Source organism: Rhinopithecus bieti, unplaced genomic scaffold (assembly GCF_001698545.2).
Source record: "Rhinopithecus bieti isolate Rb0 unplaced genomic scaffold, ASM169854v2 scaffold_51763, whole genome shotgun sequence".
Taxonomy (NCBI): domain Eukaryota; kingdom Metazoa; phylum Chordata; class Mammalia; order Primates; family Cercopithecidae; genus Rhinopithecus; species Rhinopithecus bieti.
Genome location: NW_016820890.1, coordinates 383,218 through 399,077, shown reverse-complemented (window position 1 = coordinate 399,077; position 15,860 = coordinate 383,218).

Genomic DNA, 15,860 nt, shown 5'->3' with positions numbered 1-15,860 from the left:
AGGTAATTTATTTATGAAATTACACCCCTCTTCTTTAAAATATGAACATGTATTTTTTGGGAGGATATGTTTTAATAAAAAAGAGAAGGTTAGAACTAATTAGACTGTAGGTTCAAATCTTGTGATCTGGACATATTTCCTTATCTATAAATTAGGAGTAATTTTTATATAAGGATTAGTTTTAATATCATAAATAAATTACCTAATATACTATTAGAAATGACTGCTCACAAATGCTAGTTTCCTAACATCATTTTTCACCTCTTTCTGCCCCTCTTTTTTCTTGCCACCTTCCAAAAAAAACATGTAGTAAATTGTAGATTTCATCCTTTACATAGTTGGAAAATCAAGTGGTGTGACAACAAGTATACTGTCCATTAAACAAATAGAAATTTGTTTAGATCCACCCTGCTTCAACAGAAACTGATGTGTCTGTAAGGTCTTTAATGGCCAATTAATTCCAGATGGGCATAAAAACACTTCCTTGACCAACAGCTTAAAAATCTAGTCATTGATCATATAAATAAAAGGAGTATTGCTAGTAAATGGTTAGTCTTCTGAAAATTGAATTTTATATTCTTAGTATTGTTTTACTGAACTTAACATTTTATTTAGCAAAATGCTTCCTTCAGGCCCATTAATATTTATAACATAAAAGATCATTAAATTTAAATCAGATATTTAGTTATATGTGTTTATAATGGTGCTATTATTAAGTGTTTATGGTGACTCCATGTCATTAATTCTAATACCAGTTCTGGATTATCAATCATGTTGAAAATGGAGTTGGGTAGGGTGTTTTTTTTTTTTTTTTTTGGAAAATAGACAAAGAATAGTGTTTAAAAATGTTAATGATATGGACCTTCTACAAGAAGGTATGGAATAAGTTCTGGCTCAGTAGAAGCAGTCTGTCATGATAAAGTTTTTTGATGAAATGTATTACAAAGTAACTAAATAATTCCTACTATCTGTTAGGACCTATGTTTCCTGATTAAAAATAAACAAACAAAAAATGGAACACTATTATCATCTGTACCTGTCCAACCCCCCATCACAGTAGTAGATAGGACATTCAAAATGATATAGAAAAATACTTATCACCAGGTGTGGTGGCTAATGCCTGTAATTCCAGCATTTTGGGAGCTTGTGGCAGGCAGATCACTTAAGCCCAGAGGTTTGAGACCAGTTTGGACAATACGGTGAAACCTCATATCTATCATATGATCAAAAATATCTTTTATACATATATATTTATATATATATATATGTCATATATTTTCACATTTTCAGGTATCTTTTTAGCAAAACCCTACTCCTGGTACCAATCTACTGTGTTAGTTTGTTTTCACGATGCTGATAAAGGCATACCTAGGACTTGGCAATTAACAGAAGAAATATATATATATGTCATATATATATATATATGTCATATATATATACACAGATATATACTCAAACCTTGTGTCATAGATATATATACCCAGCCAGGTGTGGTGGCATGTGCTATAGTCCCTGCTACCTGGGAGGCTGAGGTGGGAGGATCACCTAAGCCTCAGAGGTAGAGATTGCCTGCAGTGAGCTGTGATCATGCCAGTGCATCCCAGCCTAGGTGACAGAGTGAGACCCTTTCTCAAAAAACAAAAAGAAAAAAAGAAAGAGAAAGAATGGGAAAAAAAGAAAGAGAAAAAGAAAAATACATATCATTCTCTTTCTTAAAATAATTCTTTAGCTTTAGCTTCATAGTTCTTTAAGGACATCCAGTCTCTGCTCCCACTACTGTTATTTTCACACTATAAACTTCAGTGATTTGAATCTACTATTTGCATTTTTAACCTATTTTGATCTATTGCATCCAAAATTTTTCACAATATCATTCCTCTGCTTGAAACATTCTTTCAATCCCTATTTTATCTGACTAACTTTCTGACTTTAGTTCTTGTTTTTAATGCCATTTATCCTAGAATATCTTCAATTATCCCAGGTGAAAAGATGTGCTGTTCATGCTTTGTATTTTGACAATACCTCATACTACCATTATCACAGAATATTTCACACTTTATTATAATCATGTATTAGTATTTGTTTCCTATTAAATTTTAAATGCCACAAGACCTTGGAAAAGTGTTTCATTCATTCTTATATTGCTGAGATAGGCCTAGCCCAGTGTTTGACACAAAATATAGAGTTTCCAATAAATAATGGAGACTTCTGATCCAAATAGCACGTCACAGACATGATTTTTCCTGGGCCATAGACAACCAAAGATGAACTCAGAAAGGTTTAAAAAGGAAGGTATATTAGTTAGTGATCCCAGGACAAGAAATAAACAAACAAACAAGAAAACTAACAACAAAAAACACAGTACAAGTTTCTTACAAGTCTACCCAAGAGAAGAACTGACCAGGTTCAGCTTTCCTCTTTCCCAAACTAGCAAAAGAAAGTAGACCAAGTAGTCTCATTTCTTTCTCCCTACTCAACACCTCCACCCCCACTCAAGGTCAAACAGGAAGAAATTCAGTTGTCAACACCAGGCAAGCAAGGCAGAATTGTCAAAAAGTAATCAATTGGAATACCTCCTAATAAAAGAACATCAGTGGTAGCTCACGCTTATAATCTCAACACTTTGGGAGGCTGAGACTGGTGGATTGCGTGACTTCAGGGGTTTGAGACCAGCGAGGCAATATGGCAAGAGCTTGTCTGTACAAAAAATACAAAATTTAGTCAGGAGTGGTGGCAAGTTCTTGTAGATCCAACTACTCAGGAAGCTGAAGTAAGAGTATCACTTAAGCCTGGACTGTGGGGGTAGCAGTAAGACAACGTCCCACTACTGCACTCCAACCTGGGTGACAGAGCTAGACTCTGTCTAAAATAAAATAAAGCCACTAGGAGAAATATTCTAATTTTCCATTGGGTCTGATGCTTTCCTTTCTCAACCAAAGACCAAGCAAAGCTCAGAAGCAGCCACAAGAGTGACTCTGGTACAACTATACATTGCAGTGCTCTTTGTCCCCATGGGTTAGAGATTGACTTCTCTCACCTAGTAGCAACAGACAGCCTGGCCAAATGAAGATTCTTCTATCCCTCAAGTAGCACTAACAGGAAACTGGGAGCTCTACCAGCATGAGATAAAGAAAGCAGATAAAATAGTACTTCAAAGACTGAAAATGACATTGGCATTGGCAGAAACAACGCACAAGATAAAGCCAAGACGTACATGCAAAACCTAAACAGGGCGACTTCCTGCTAAAGCTTTAAATACAACCAAAAGTCTCCTATAATAGATTAAATATCTACCATACAAATAAAATTGTCACCCATTTGAATAAGAATTAGGAAAAATCAAAATTGAATGAGCAAAAGCAATCAACTCATGCTAACACAAAGATCAATAAAATGCTTGAATTTTTGGATGAAGATTTTAAAGCAGCCATCATAAACACAATTCAATAGATAATTACAAATTCTCTTCAAAGTGTGAACCCTGAAAATCTGAGACAGGCCTCAGTTAATTTATATATTTAATCGAAGTTGAGAATGCCCACCCGCCCATGACACAGCATCGGAAGGTCCTGATGACATGAGCTCAAGGTAGTTAGAGCACAGCTTGGTTTCATACATTTTTGGGAGACATTAAACATCAATTAACATATGTAAGATGAACACTGACTCCCTCTAGAAAGGCGGGACAACTCAAATCAAAAACCGGACAACTCAAGGTCAAGGTCATAGGTAGATAAGAGACAAATGGTTGCATGCTTAGGAGTTTCTAGTTAGCTTCTCCAAAGGAGGCAATCAGATATAGATTTACGTCAGTGACCAAAGGGATAATTTTGAGTAGGCTGGGAGGCAGGTTTCACCTAAACAGTTCCCAGCTTGACATTTCCCTTTAGCTTAGTGATTTCAGGGGCTCCAACTATATTCCTTTCACAAAAACAAAAGTTAGAAAAATTTAGCAAAGTAATAGAAGTTATAACAAAGAAAGTGAAAGTATGCAATTGAAAAGGACTACAGTGTCAAAACATTTTTAATAAAGACATTTGATGGGTGGACTTAGGAGTAAAGTGGAGGAAATAAAAAGATGAAATCAGTAAACATGAAGAAAGACCAATAGAGTTTACCAAATCTGAACAACAAAGAGAAAATATACTGGGAAAAAAAAATCAACAGAGCCTCAGAGACCGGCAGAACAGGAACAGCAGCCAAAAATCAAACCTTGATATCAGAGTTTAAGGCGGCAAGAAAAAAGACAATGGGACTGAAAGAATATTCAAGAAAATAATGGCTTAAGACTTGCCAAATTTGGCAAAAAAATAAATGTACATGTGAAAGAAGCTGAACTAAACGCAATAGAATAAAGTCAAAGAAATACATATTTTAAGACACATAATAATTAACTTCTGAAGGCTACAGGCAAAGAGGATATGATGAAAGCCAACAGAGAGAAAAATCTATTTGAATGCCAGTGAATTTCTTATCTGAAACTATGGAGACCAAAGGAATTGACATAATATTTTGCAAGTGTTGAATAAGAAAGATCTGCTATAAATTTTATTTAGCAAAACTATTTTCAGGAATGATGAGAAAATAGACATTATCACGTGAAGAAATAGAATATGTAACTATCCTTAAGAAATGTCTAAACAACGTTCTTCAAAACAGGAAAAGAAAAATGAAGCAATCTTAAAGTATTAGAAAAAATAAAATAATACACATGTGAGTAAATAAAATAAACTTTTCTTACCTTTTCTAGAGACAAAGAGATGTAACACCATCTGATATGACAATAATATTTAAAAGTAAGGAAGATAAAGAAAGATGAATAGAAGTAAGGCTTTCTAATTTTACTTGAAGTTGTAAATTTTGATTTTAATACTTTGATAATCACGTATGTATGGAAACATTTAGAGCCACCATTAAGAAAATTATCAAAAGTAATACATCTAAATACATTATAAATAAATAAATATAAAACTCTAAAAAATGTATACGTAATGCAGAGAAGGGCAAGATAAAACAGAAAATAATTAATACAATGCAGAATTAATCACTAATAGATAAATAACTACCTGTAGTATAAATGACCTAAAATAACAATTATAAAGCACAGATTCAGAGAGGATTAAAAAAATAGGTCCCAACTATATACTGTGTAAAAGTATCCATCTTATTAACAACATAAAATCTCCCAAACAAAATCTTCAGATCCAGAGGCTTCTTCAAAATATTTTAACAAGAATTAATATCAACTGTGTAAAATCTATTCCAGAAAATGAAAAAAAAGAAGAAAGTAATCTAAAACAGAAATTCCCAACTAAAATTCTATATCAACAAAAATACTATGTATGAAGAACAAAATAAACACATTTTCTGCAAAATCAAAGTTGAAAGTAATCATTTCTAGCATAGCTACAATATAAAAACAGCTAACAGTTCTTGAGTTAAAGAGTAACAGCCCAGATCAAAACAGGGTCAAGCAAGAAGGAAAGAACACAAAAAAGGTGTAACTACATGAGTAAATATTAAAATACACTTTGTTATTTTTATAATATTTATGTAGGCATAAATTATATATCTATGTATTTAAAGTTTAATTTTTTAAAGCAATAATAATAAACCTTTGGTTTCAGGGCAGACATCAAAGTAAAATAATAAGAATGTAAACTATGATAGAGATAAATAGAATTGTATTATTATTTGTTTTTACATTGTGGAGTAGATTATTATTTAAAGGTATATTGTGATAATTCAAGTCTAGATACAATCTTTCAAGTAATCAGCAAAAGAAGATGTAGAGAAAGGCAGGAAATAGATAAGATGAAATAGAATTTCAGTAACTAAAAATTAAAAATTACTTTACCCAAAGCAAGACAGGAAGGTAAGGGAGAAAAAGCAGATGAAGAGTGAGGAGAACAGATAGCAAGACCTGTATGTAACACAGCTAAACAATAACTATTATTAAACATAAGTGGAATAAATGCTGCACTTCAAAGCTAGATATTGTTAAACAGCATAAAAAAGCAGAACTGTTATTTACAATACAATACATTTTACTGCATATTGTTTGTGCTAAACATGCTTTTAACATGCAGCAAAAGAAGGATTGAAAGGAAAAGGGTGGGGAAAATATCACATAATCATTAAACAGAAGAAAGGGAAGTAAGAATCAAGTATGGGATTATGAGAAAGTAGAAACTAGAAGGTGAAATTGCTGAATTTGTGTACTGTGATCATGTAAGAGGAATGTTAGCATGAGAAGGAAGCTTAAAAAGGAAGAGTTGCAACGTGGCTATGAAAAACAATACAATCAAGAAAATACGTGAAGTTCTTAAACTTGTATTGCACAATAACATAAATATGAAAATGAGCATTGCATTGTTTTTATTTTAAATTTAACTGAATGACAAAAGTTGCTCGTATTTTTTATACATTCTCACAGAATATTTCTCACAGATTTTATCTCAATTGAGATGAACAATTCTCAATTATTTGTTATCACTGTGGAATGAATAAAACCTTTCAGCTGCAAGAAAATCAGGTTCGTCATATTGTATCAGTATGATATTTAATAGAAATAAAATTACTTTTATTTTGTGGTTGAGTGTGATTTATAAAAAGAGACCTCATATTTCTGTATAAGACAATGCTGGGCACACAATAGGAATTCTATGAATATTTGTGATTTTCAATGTAATTTGAATTCTCTTTCTTATGAAGTTCCCAAGGTCTGATTTAATAACCCCTTGATACCATGATCACTACTTATTAAAACATATACTACGTTTTTCTAGTTTACAGTAGAAATTCAACTAAAATGTCATTAAAACACACAGATGGATTGATGTAATATAGTACAATTGTAACGAAAACTAAAAAAAAAAAAAAAAAAACAGGAATGAAGAATAATCAAAACCATAAGAATAACTGGTTCTTATGTGGAGATTATATCAAGTTCCCACAGAACTTTCTTTATTCTCCAGATTAATGAGCATGTGCAATTTCACTTTCCATGGTTTCAGTTATCCGAGATCAGTCATGGTCTACAAATAATGTAATGAAACATTCTAGAAATAAACAATTCATTCATTTTGATTCATGCACTGTTCTGAGTAACGTGATGAAATCTCACGCCGTTTCCTCTCTATCCTACCCAGGAAGTGAATCCTCCCTTTCTCCCGTGTGTCCACACTGTCTACATTACCCACCTATTAGTAACTTAGTAGGCTGTTTCTTTTTATCAGGTCGACTGTCGTTGTATTACAGTGCAGTTTGAGATGTGATACAGCTGGTATCACAGTGCAGGAAAAGTGCTTAGTTAAGATGGAAAAGACATTAAATCTGTGGGTAGAAGACATGAACAGAAACGTGTTCCAATTGATAACAATGGAGTTTCATACTATACATAGTTTCAACCGGGAGTCTTGGAATGTATCTTCTGTGGATAAGCGGGGACAAGTCTCCAGTAATCTCATTATATTTGTGATACTTTTGCAGTACTTACTGTAAAATGGTAATTATGACTTGAAGAAACATAGTAACCCATTTATGACTAAAGTACTACCTGTATCTGTTGTATTATGATACTATTTAACATGGAGAATTCCGGAAGATAATATTGTTTGTATATCTTGCGTCATTAAAGAAAACTGATTATTTTAGAGAGCTAATGCCTTGAACAGTTATAATTTCATTCCATAATGCTGTCTTCATAGACAAATATAAACAGGGATCATATTTGAGTTTTTTAGAAAACTAAGTGACATTTTAAATCAGACTGCAATACACTAAAAAACTAAAAGCAGTAGTGAAAAGTGTTATAAAATAATTTTATTGGCTTTTAGAATGTTTAACATATTAATTTTATAATTTCTTTCATACAGCATTCAATTTCCTTATTATTTTCTATAAACTTTCTATTAAGATAATAAAGTGGTTTATTAAAATCTTAGAAATTCTGAGTATTTAACCTCTACCAATATTCTCTGTAATACCACAAAACAGGAATATGTGTATAAAAGTACATTTTAACCATAACCTAAAACACATGAGCGAATACATACAAACAATAAAAGATCGTCATAGAAGAAAGCAAGCTATTAATGAAGTGAATAGACTATGATCCTACCAAAATAATTCATTACTAGTAGGAAATTGAGGCGGAAAGAGTGACTGTAATGATTTTTACAGCTTCACTGAAGTGTAAGTTGCAAACCATAAAATGATCCCATTTTAATTATATACAGTTTAATGACTTTCAGTAAATTTAATGAGTTTTACTGCAATCCTCATAATCTAAATTTACATTATTTCCATACCCCCCCAAAAAATATGATATCCATTGTCAGTCAGCCCTTATTCTCAACACTGCCCAGGCCATTGCCAGTCCACTTTCTGTAGTATATATTTATCTTTCCTCAATACTTTGTATGTATGCAATATGTAATCTTTTGCAAGTGTTTTCTTTATCTTCGCATAATATTTCTAAAATTTATCTATTTTATATGTACCAGTAATTTCTCCCATTTTATTTTCAAATATTAATCCATTGTATGGACAAATCATAAAATTGGTATCCATTTGTTTACACTTGTGACCATTATAAATAACATTGTTATGAACATTCACATCTCAGTCTTTGTAGGAGATAACACTTTTTTTTTTCCTTTTAGGTAAATACCTAGAAATGCAATTCCTGGGTTTTATGATAAAACTCTGTTTAACGTGTTAAAAAATTGCCAAACTGTTTTCCAAAGTGGGTGTACCATTTTAGACTCCCAGCAACAATATATGATGGTTTCAGTTTCTTCTCATTCTCACCCAAATTTGCTATTGTCTGTCCTTTTTTATTATAACCATTCTTGTGGATATAGTCATTCAAAAAATGTAGCCACTATAGAGTCAAGCACCACTGAACTATACAATATCAAATCATATTATTTGTTACTTTTCTCTTGTATTTTGCTTTTAACATATAAAACAAAATAAACAGTTTTTTTTTTTTTTTTTTTTTTTTTTTTGAACAGCGCCAGGAGTCTTGCTCTGCCGCCCAGGCTGGAGTGGGCAGTGGCCCGGCTCTCCAGTGCTCACTGGCAAGCTCCGGCCTCCCAGGCGTTCAGGTGGGACGCCATTCTCCTGTCTCAGCTCGGCCGAGTAGCTGGGAGCTACAGGCGCCCGCCTCGTCCCCGGCTAGTTTTTTATTTTTTTTTTAAGTACAGAGACGGGGTTTCACCGTATTAGCCAGGATGGTCTTGCCGATCTCCTGACCTCATCGATCCGGCCCGTCTCGGCCTCCCAAAGTGGCTGGGATTACAGGCTTGAGCGAGCCACCGCGCCCGGCCAAAATAAACAGTTTTTATCCAAGTTTACTACTTCCACTCTTAACCATATGTATCTATAGAAGCAAGTTTTCAGAGATTAATGTCAGACAGTATGCTTTGCTGGCAATACTTTGACTACTTGGTAACTACCCATAAGGACACTAATCTCTCTTATGTTGCTATAAAAAATACAAAGGTTGTGTTCTGATCAGTTTGCAAGATGGGCAGTACATTAGGGCCAGATGGGTAACACTCAAGGGGACATATGTTGTTCATCAAGGACTACAGGTAATTATGTTTCTAGTGAAGTCTTTTAAACGGTTGGAGTTGAGCTTCTGCCCTGTTTTTCCAAACTTGAAGCTCCAAATTTCACATATCAAAATCTTAACCTTTAAAACTCTTGCAGCAGCTATATAAAAATTGATTTTATAAGAGGAATGTCCATACTCATTAACTGCTGGCAGTGACATCTTTTCATAAGTTATATATGCATCTTGTATATAAAGTTATCTATTAGTACCACCTAAGCACTTAACAGATATTTGATGAGCCAATCTGCATCATTTCTCTTTTATTTGTCTTTGGATTTGCACACTTTAAAGACTACTGTATGTATCAAAATAGAGATAGAAGTTAGCTGGTTAACATAATCAGACCACTCTAACATTATCTATGATCTCTTATTATTTTTTTAGAAGAGCCAAAACTTTTTCAGTTTTTGATATTCTAGGGCTCTGAAACACTGTTGATAGGTAGAGATGCAGAATAATTTTTTATTATTATTTCATTCTGTCAAGTACTTGAGTACCTACTACATGCTGGGTATTGTCCAAGATATATGGGCAAAAGTACTGTGTTCATGTTTTCTTACATAGTAATGTTTTCATAAAGCTTGTAACAGTGCTTCAGGCATGAGATACTGTGACTGGTATACAGGTGGTAAAAATGAAGCTGTGAACAATGTTCAGATTAAAGATATAGTCATACTGATACTAGTCCAATGTCCTATGGTTGTCATTTGGGAAGTTGACATTGAAAAAGCAAGCCAGATATGTAAACACACACACACACACACACACACACACCAGTAATTTATATACTGGAGATATAAAATAGTGGTTATTATCTAATTAGAGAAACTAGGGAGCAGTGCTAAGTCCTACCAAGAAGGACAAGATTAAAAAATTGATACTAAAGCCATTGAACAAATTAGAAATAGATCTATAGCTTTGTATTTAAAAAAATTATAGATTACAGGCCAAATCTGTAAAATAAAAAGCAGTATAATGAAAATCTGTTCTGCTTACCTTAGCAATCAGTTTATGATGCAGTTACTTCAGAACCTGAATATTCTGTTTCACATATAAAAACTAGGTAAAGAGTCTGTTTTGTACAATCCATGTCAACTGCTATCAAAAACAGTAAAACAATCCTCTTACAACTGTTAAGCTGTAAACTTTTTTACTTTAGGAGACACAAAATATTTATCTTTTTCACCTCCAAATCTAGAATTTGGTGACATATTTTAAGAATTTAATAAGCATTTACTGATTTATAGAAATGTGAAGTTTCAATTTCTTTTTAATTCTTCATAATTTGACCAGCCTCCTAGCACCTTCATATACATAGCTGTAATACCAAGAAGAAGGACAAATTTATCAAATATATGAAGATTGCTTACAGGTAGCTCTCTCTTTCTCTCTCTCTACATATATATATAAATATATGTGTATATATATGTATATATACACATATGTAGTAAACACATGTATATATAGTGTGTGTGTATATATATGTATATATATTTAATTTTTAAATTTATATCACCAATTTAGGCCAAATAATTTCATACTGCAAGAAAGCACAAGTATTTTATTACTCAGCAGTCTACTCTGTGATTTTCCATATGCTAAATAGTTAACAAAGAAAGAAATGTACTCTTGTTGAATATTATGTTCACAGACACAATGTGTACCCTAATTTTCTTTTCTTTTCTTTTTTTTTTTTTTTTTTTTGAGACAGAGTCTCACTCCATCGCCAGACTGGAGTGCAGTGGTGCGATCTCAGCTCACTGCAACCTCCATCTCCCAGGTTCAAGCAATTCTCATTCCTCAGCCTCCCGAGTAGCTGGGACTATAGGCTTCTGCCACCACACCAAACTAATTTTTGTATTTTTAGTAGAGAGAGGTTTTCTCCATGTTGGCCAGGAAGGTCTCTATCTCTTGACCTCATGATCTACCTGCCTCGGTCTCTCAAAGTTGCTGGGATTACAGGCATGAGCCCCCACGCCTGGCCTGTACCCTAAATTTTAAAGAAAATTGATGAAGATCACAATGTAGAGCACTTTGTTTCTAACAAGAAAAACAATGTGGACATCTCCAAAATGATGCAGATTGCAGACATTAATAACAACCAGTGTGCATTTCCATGGTCCAGTAGTTGTTGGTACTTGATTTCAAGAAAATCACGTTCCTCCTACAACCTTTTCAGTGTATCTGTGTAAACTTGACAGTAACCTTAAATCTTTTTGACAACTACTTCCCTTTTCTTTCAGTGGTCAGTTAGTTGCAGTTCAAATAGTATCACACAGAAAGGTAATTTCCAATTTCTCTCATTCTCTAAACTCAAATGCAGTCATTTAGAACAAAGCTAAATGTTGGATCAGAAATGCTAAATCTTCCCAAATGGATGTACAATCAGCTGAATAAGTAATCAGAAATGCAGTAGGAAACAGTGAATCCATTTCATTTTTAACATAGAAATCACCTTGACTTTTAAATTGTTCTAGACTTTATTGTTTAATAGTGGAGGAGAAGGAATTTCTTCTGTGATAGGAGAGCAGATTGAGATTACACAATTAAAGATAAAATGAAGACAAATAGCTCAACTTAGGTTAGGACTTACTTGACGAATGGATGTGACGTGATTATTAATATTCAGAGAATTTCACATTGCTACTATTTTGCAAAAAATTTCTAACAGTAAAAGTAGAAATTTCCAGTATATCTTCCTTAATGAAGTAATTGTGTAATGTGTGTGTATGAGATATTTCAAAAAAAATTACAAACTCCCAATATATATCTATCACTTTGGTAGATGTATAAGCTCATTTTAAAATCTGTATAAACAAATCACTGTTCAATTTGGTTAGCTATAAAAGTAGATGTAGTTTAATATATTTGTTGAAATAGAATAGCTTTGCATTCTGTATCTCCAATGTATTAGATGAAAAGTTTTGGTCAATCCTCTTAAATATTTGATCGTGAGATATAAAATAGGCAGAGATACTTCCTACACGTTGTGTCAATCACACATAAAGAACACAGTATAGTCCAAAAATACAAACATAAAGTACTACACTGCTAACATTTCCTTGTACCCTTCTTTGCCATTCCAAACATTTATACATGGCTCACGCTGTTTCCATCATCTGCATGGTATATCTTTCCATCTCATTATTTAAATTTTCCTTGGGAAACAATGTTGTTTTGCAGTGCTGAATTCTCCTCTGGAAAATACTCACCACCTCCATGCTACTGTAACACCTCAGGGGAATCCATTTTTACTTCATTTATCAGATAATACTGAAATTTTCCACTAATGTGTCACTCTTCAACTGAATCTGGAATATCTTTAAGTCACACTTACCATGTCCTATTTACATTTTTGTCTCTAGACTTCAACAATAAAATCTAGTACACTGCAGGTACTCCTTAATGTTAAATAAACAATTATCCTAGGATTGGAAATAGAGCCAGAGTAAAAGATGTAAGCAGTGGTTGAATCAACTTTAAGCTTGTATTTTCTCTTTTCCTTCTAGAAAAATTTTTGAAAATAATTTTACATTAATTTTACTGCTATTCTAAGGAAGAAAAGTATTCACATTAATATTAAGATGAAGATCAGGTCTATATTAAGGAACACACTGGATATTGTTTAAACATTTCACTGTTTTTTTTGCTCTGATTGGTCTGTAGAGTTCAATACCACCATTCAATTTAAGAAAAAAGATAAAATGAGTTGTCGTGAACTATTGTGACAAAATATTTTGAACTATATTATTTATTTTATTTGTATTTATTTTTAATCTTTCAGTCAGTGTCTTACATTCACGTATTTGTTATTCAGGATAAACAAGGCACAATAAGCAATCATTTATGTTTCTTAAAGAGTATTTACCTCACACATTTTCTTCCAGATAACAATTACAGAACTCATACTCAGTGATGAAATAATGAGTCATTTCCATAAATATTTTTAAATTTAGTGTCATAACATAATACTGATACAACTGTTGCAAATCCATAAAATCATGGTATTTAATGATGAAGTATTATGATTTGAGGTTTACAGCTACATACAATTTGTCCATTAATTTTGATTTATATTAATCATAAATAAATTAGTTGAAATAATAAAATACTAAGAGCCTCCTCTGTTAATTTTAGACTATTACTTTACATTCTTTCAAATACATATAAATCACACACAAAAAGATCAAATCTAAACCCAAATATTTTTGTTTCCTTTGATATCTCAAACCTGCTGAGTTGAACATAAGACCCAATAAATCAGGCTTAGCCCATAGTAGAAAAAATGTCTGTAAGTTTTGTAGAAAGGACCCTTTTGTTTGAAAAATTGGCAATTCCTAATTGTCCTGCATGTCCTGGCAAAAGATCACACTTTATATAAGGATGTTTGGCATTACTTGCTGGAATGTCTTGAACTAAATCAATAAATCAGCATTGGCAATTCGATTACTGGAACGGAGTGCTTTTCCTAAATATGACAGTGTGTAAACCAGACACCACATAAAACAAGTAGATGAAGCAGGTGTGAGACAGACTCAGAATTGGAAGACTGCCCTCTAATCAGCACCATCACGGTTTTATTATCTAACCAGAAACACATTTTGTTGATATTTAAACTTTCTCCCCCTAGATTAACTTCTGCCAACTGGATACAGTTCAGTGAACATAATGGCCATAGCTATTCCAGTCTCAGGTAACTGATTGGCATTATAATCTATTTGGTATCTAAAGCTTTTCTCTGCTTACATACAAAGATATTGACACAGCCATGCAACTTTAGCTATTTCTTAGGCTCTTTATACAGAACAATCTAGAAATAAATGACTCTTTTATTTTTTTACATAGAACTTGTTTTAAAAAAGAATTGAGATAATAATCAGAGAAATAAAATGTAATCATTAATTTGCTTTTCCTGAATGTCTTAGTCCATTTGTGTTACTATAGAGGAACACCTGAGTCTGGGCAGTTTATAATGAAAAGAGGCTTATTTTGCTCACTGTTTTGCAAGTTGTACAAGAAACACGGTGTCAGCATCTCCTTCTGGTTGAAGACCTCAGGAAGCTTCCAAGGGAAGGTGAAGGGGAGCCTGTGCGGACAGATCACATGGCCAGAGAGGGAGGAAGAGAGAAGGTGCCAAACTCTTTTTCACAACCAGATCTCGTGGAAACTACAAGTGAGAACTCAGTCACTACTGGGAGGACAGCACTAAGTCATTCATGAGGGATTTGTCTCTATGGTACAACCACCTCTTGCCAGGGCCTAGTTTCAGCATTGGGTGGGAATAAAATTTCAACATGAGACTTGGAGAGGACAAATATCCAAATTATATCACTGAAGTAATGAGTCCAAACAAGGAGTTTATAAATTAATGTCTATGAAACAGTCATGGATTATAAAAGCCTTAATAGATATTGAAGTGATAGTAATTATATCTACACAAGAAGCGACAAAAAATATATTGACTGTGATCATTTATATCTCTGAGTTGGATGTTGTAAAGAAATAGTAAAAAGAGGCTTCCATGGCTCTTCATCTCATCATATATTCAACAGATATATTCGGTTCTCCATAAGCATGCTTCTTTTTTAGGCCATGGAAACACTCACTAGTAAAACGCGACCGACTTTTTATCTTCACATCTTTGCGAACACTTCATATTATAAGACATTTTAGTTTTAGTAATTCTGCAGTGTATCAAATGGTGTGTCATGATTTCAGTTTGAATTCCCATGATGATTAAAGATATTGAGCATCAATTTATACATTTACTGGGCAACTATAAATTTTTATAATTTGTGTATTCATATAGTTTGCCCATTTCTATTGGGCTTTCTGCTGCATTATTATTAATTATTTGTAAGAGTTTTACATATTTTTTATAGCTACACACACACACACACACACACATACACACATATAGTGCTCTACCAGCCTGTTGTTTGCCTTCTCATTTTTAACAATGTCATTGAAGAAAGATTTAATTTTAATTTTGGCTAATTCCTGTTTTTGAACTTTTTATTTTATAAATGCTGTTTTTTATTACCTGTTCCAAGATCATCAACATTTTCTTTTATTTTTCCTCTAGAAATTTTGTAATTTTGTCTTAATATTTATATCTCTAATCCACTTTTATTTGGTTTTGTACATGGTTTGAGGTAGGCTTTCAATTAATCGATTTTTTTTTAACTGAATTACCTTGACATCTTTGTTAAAATTATTTGAACATGGCCGGGCG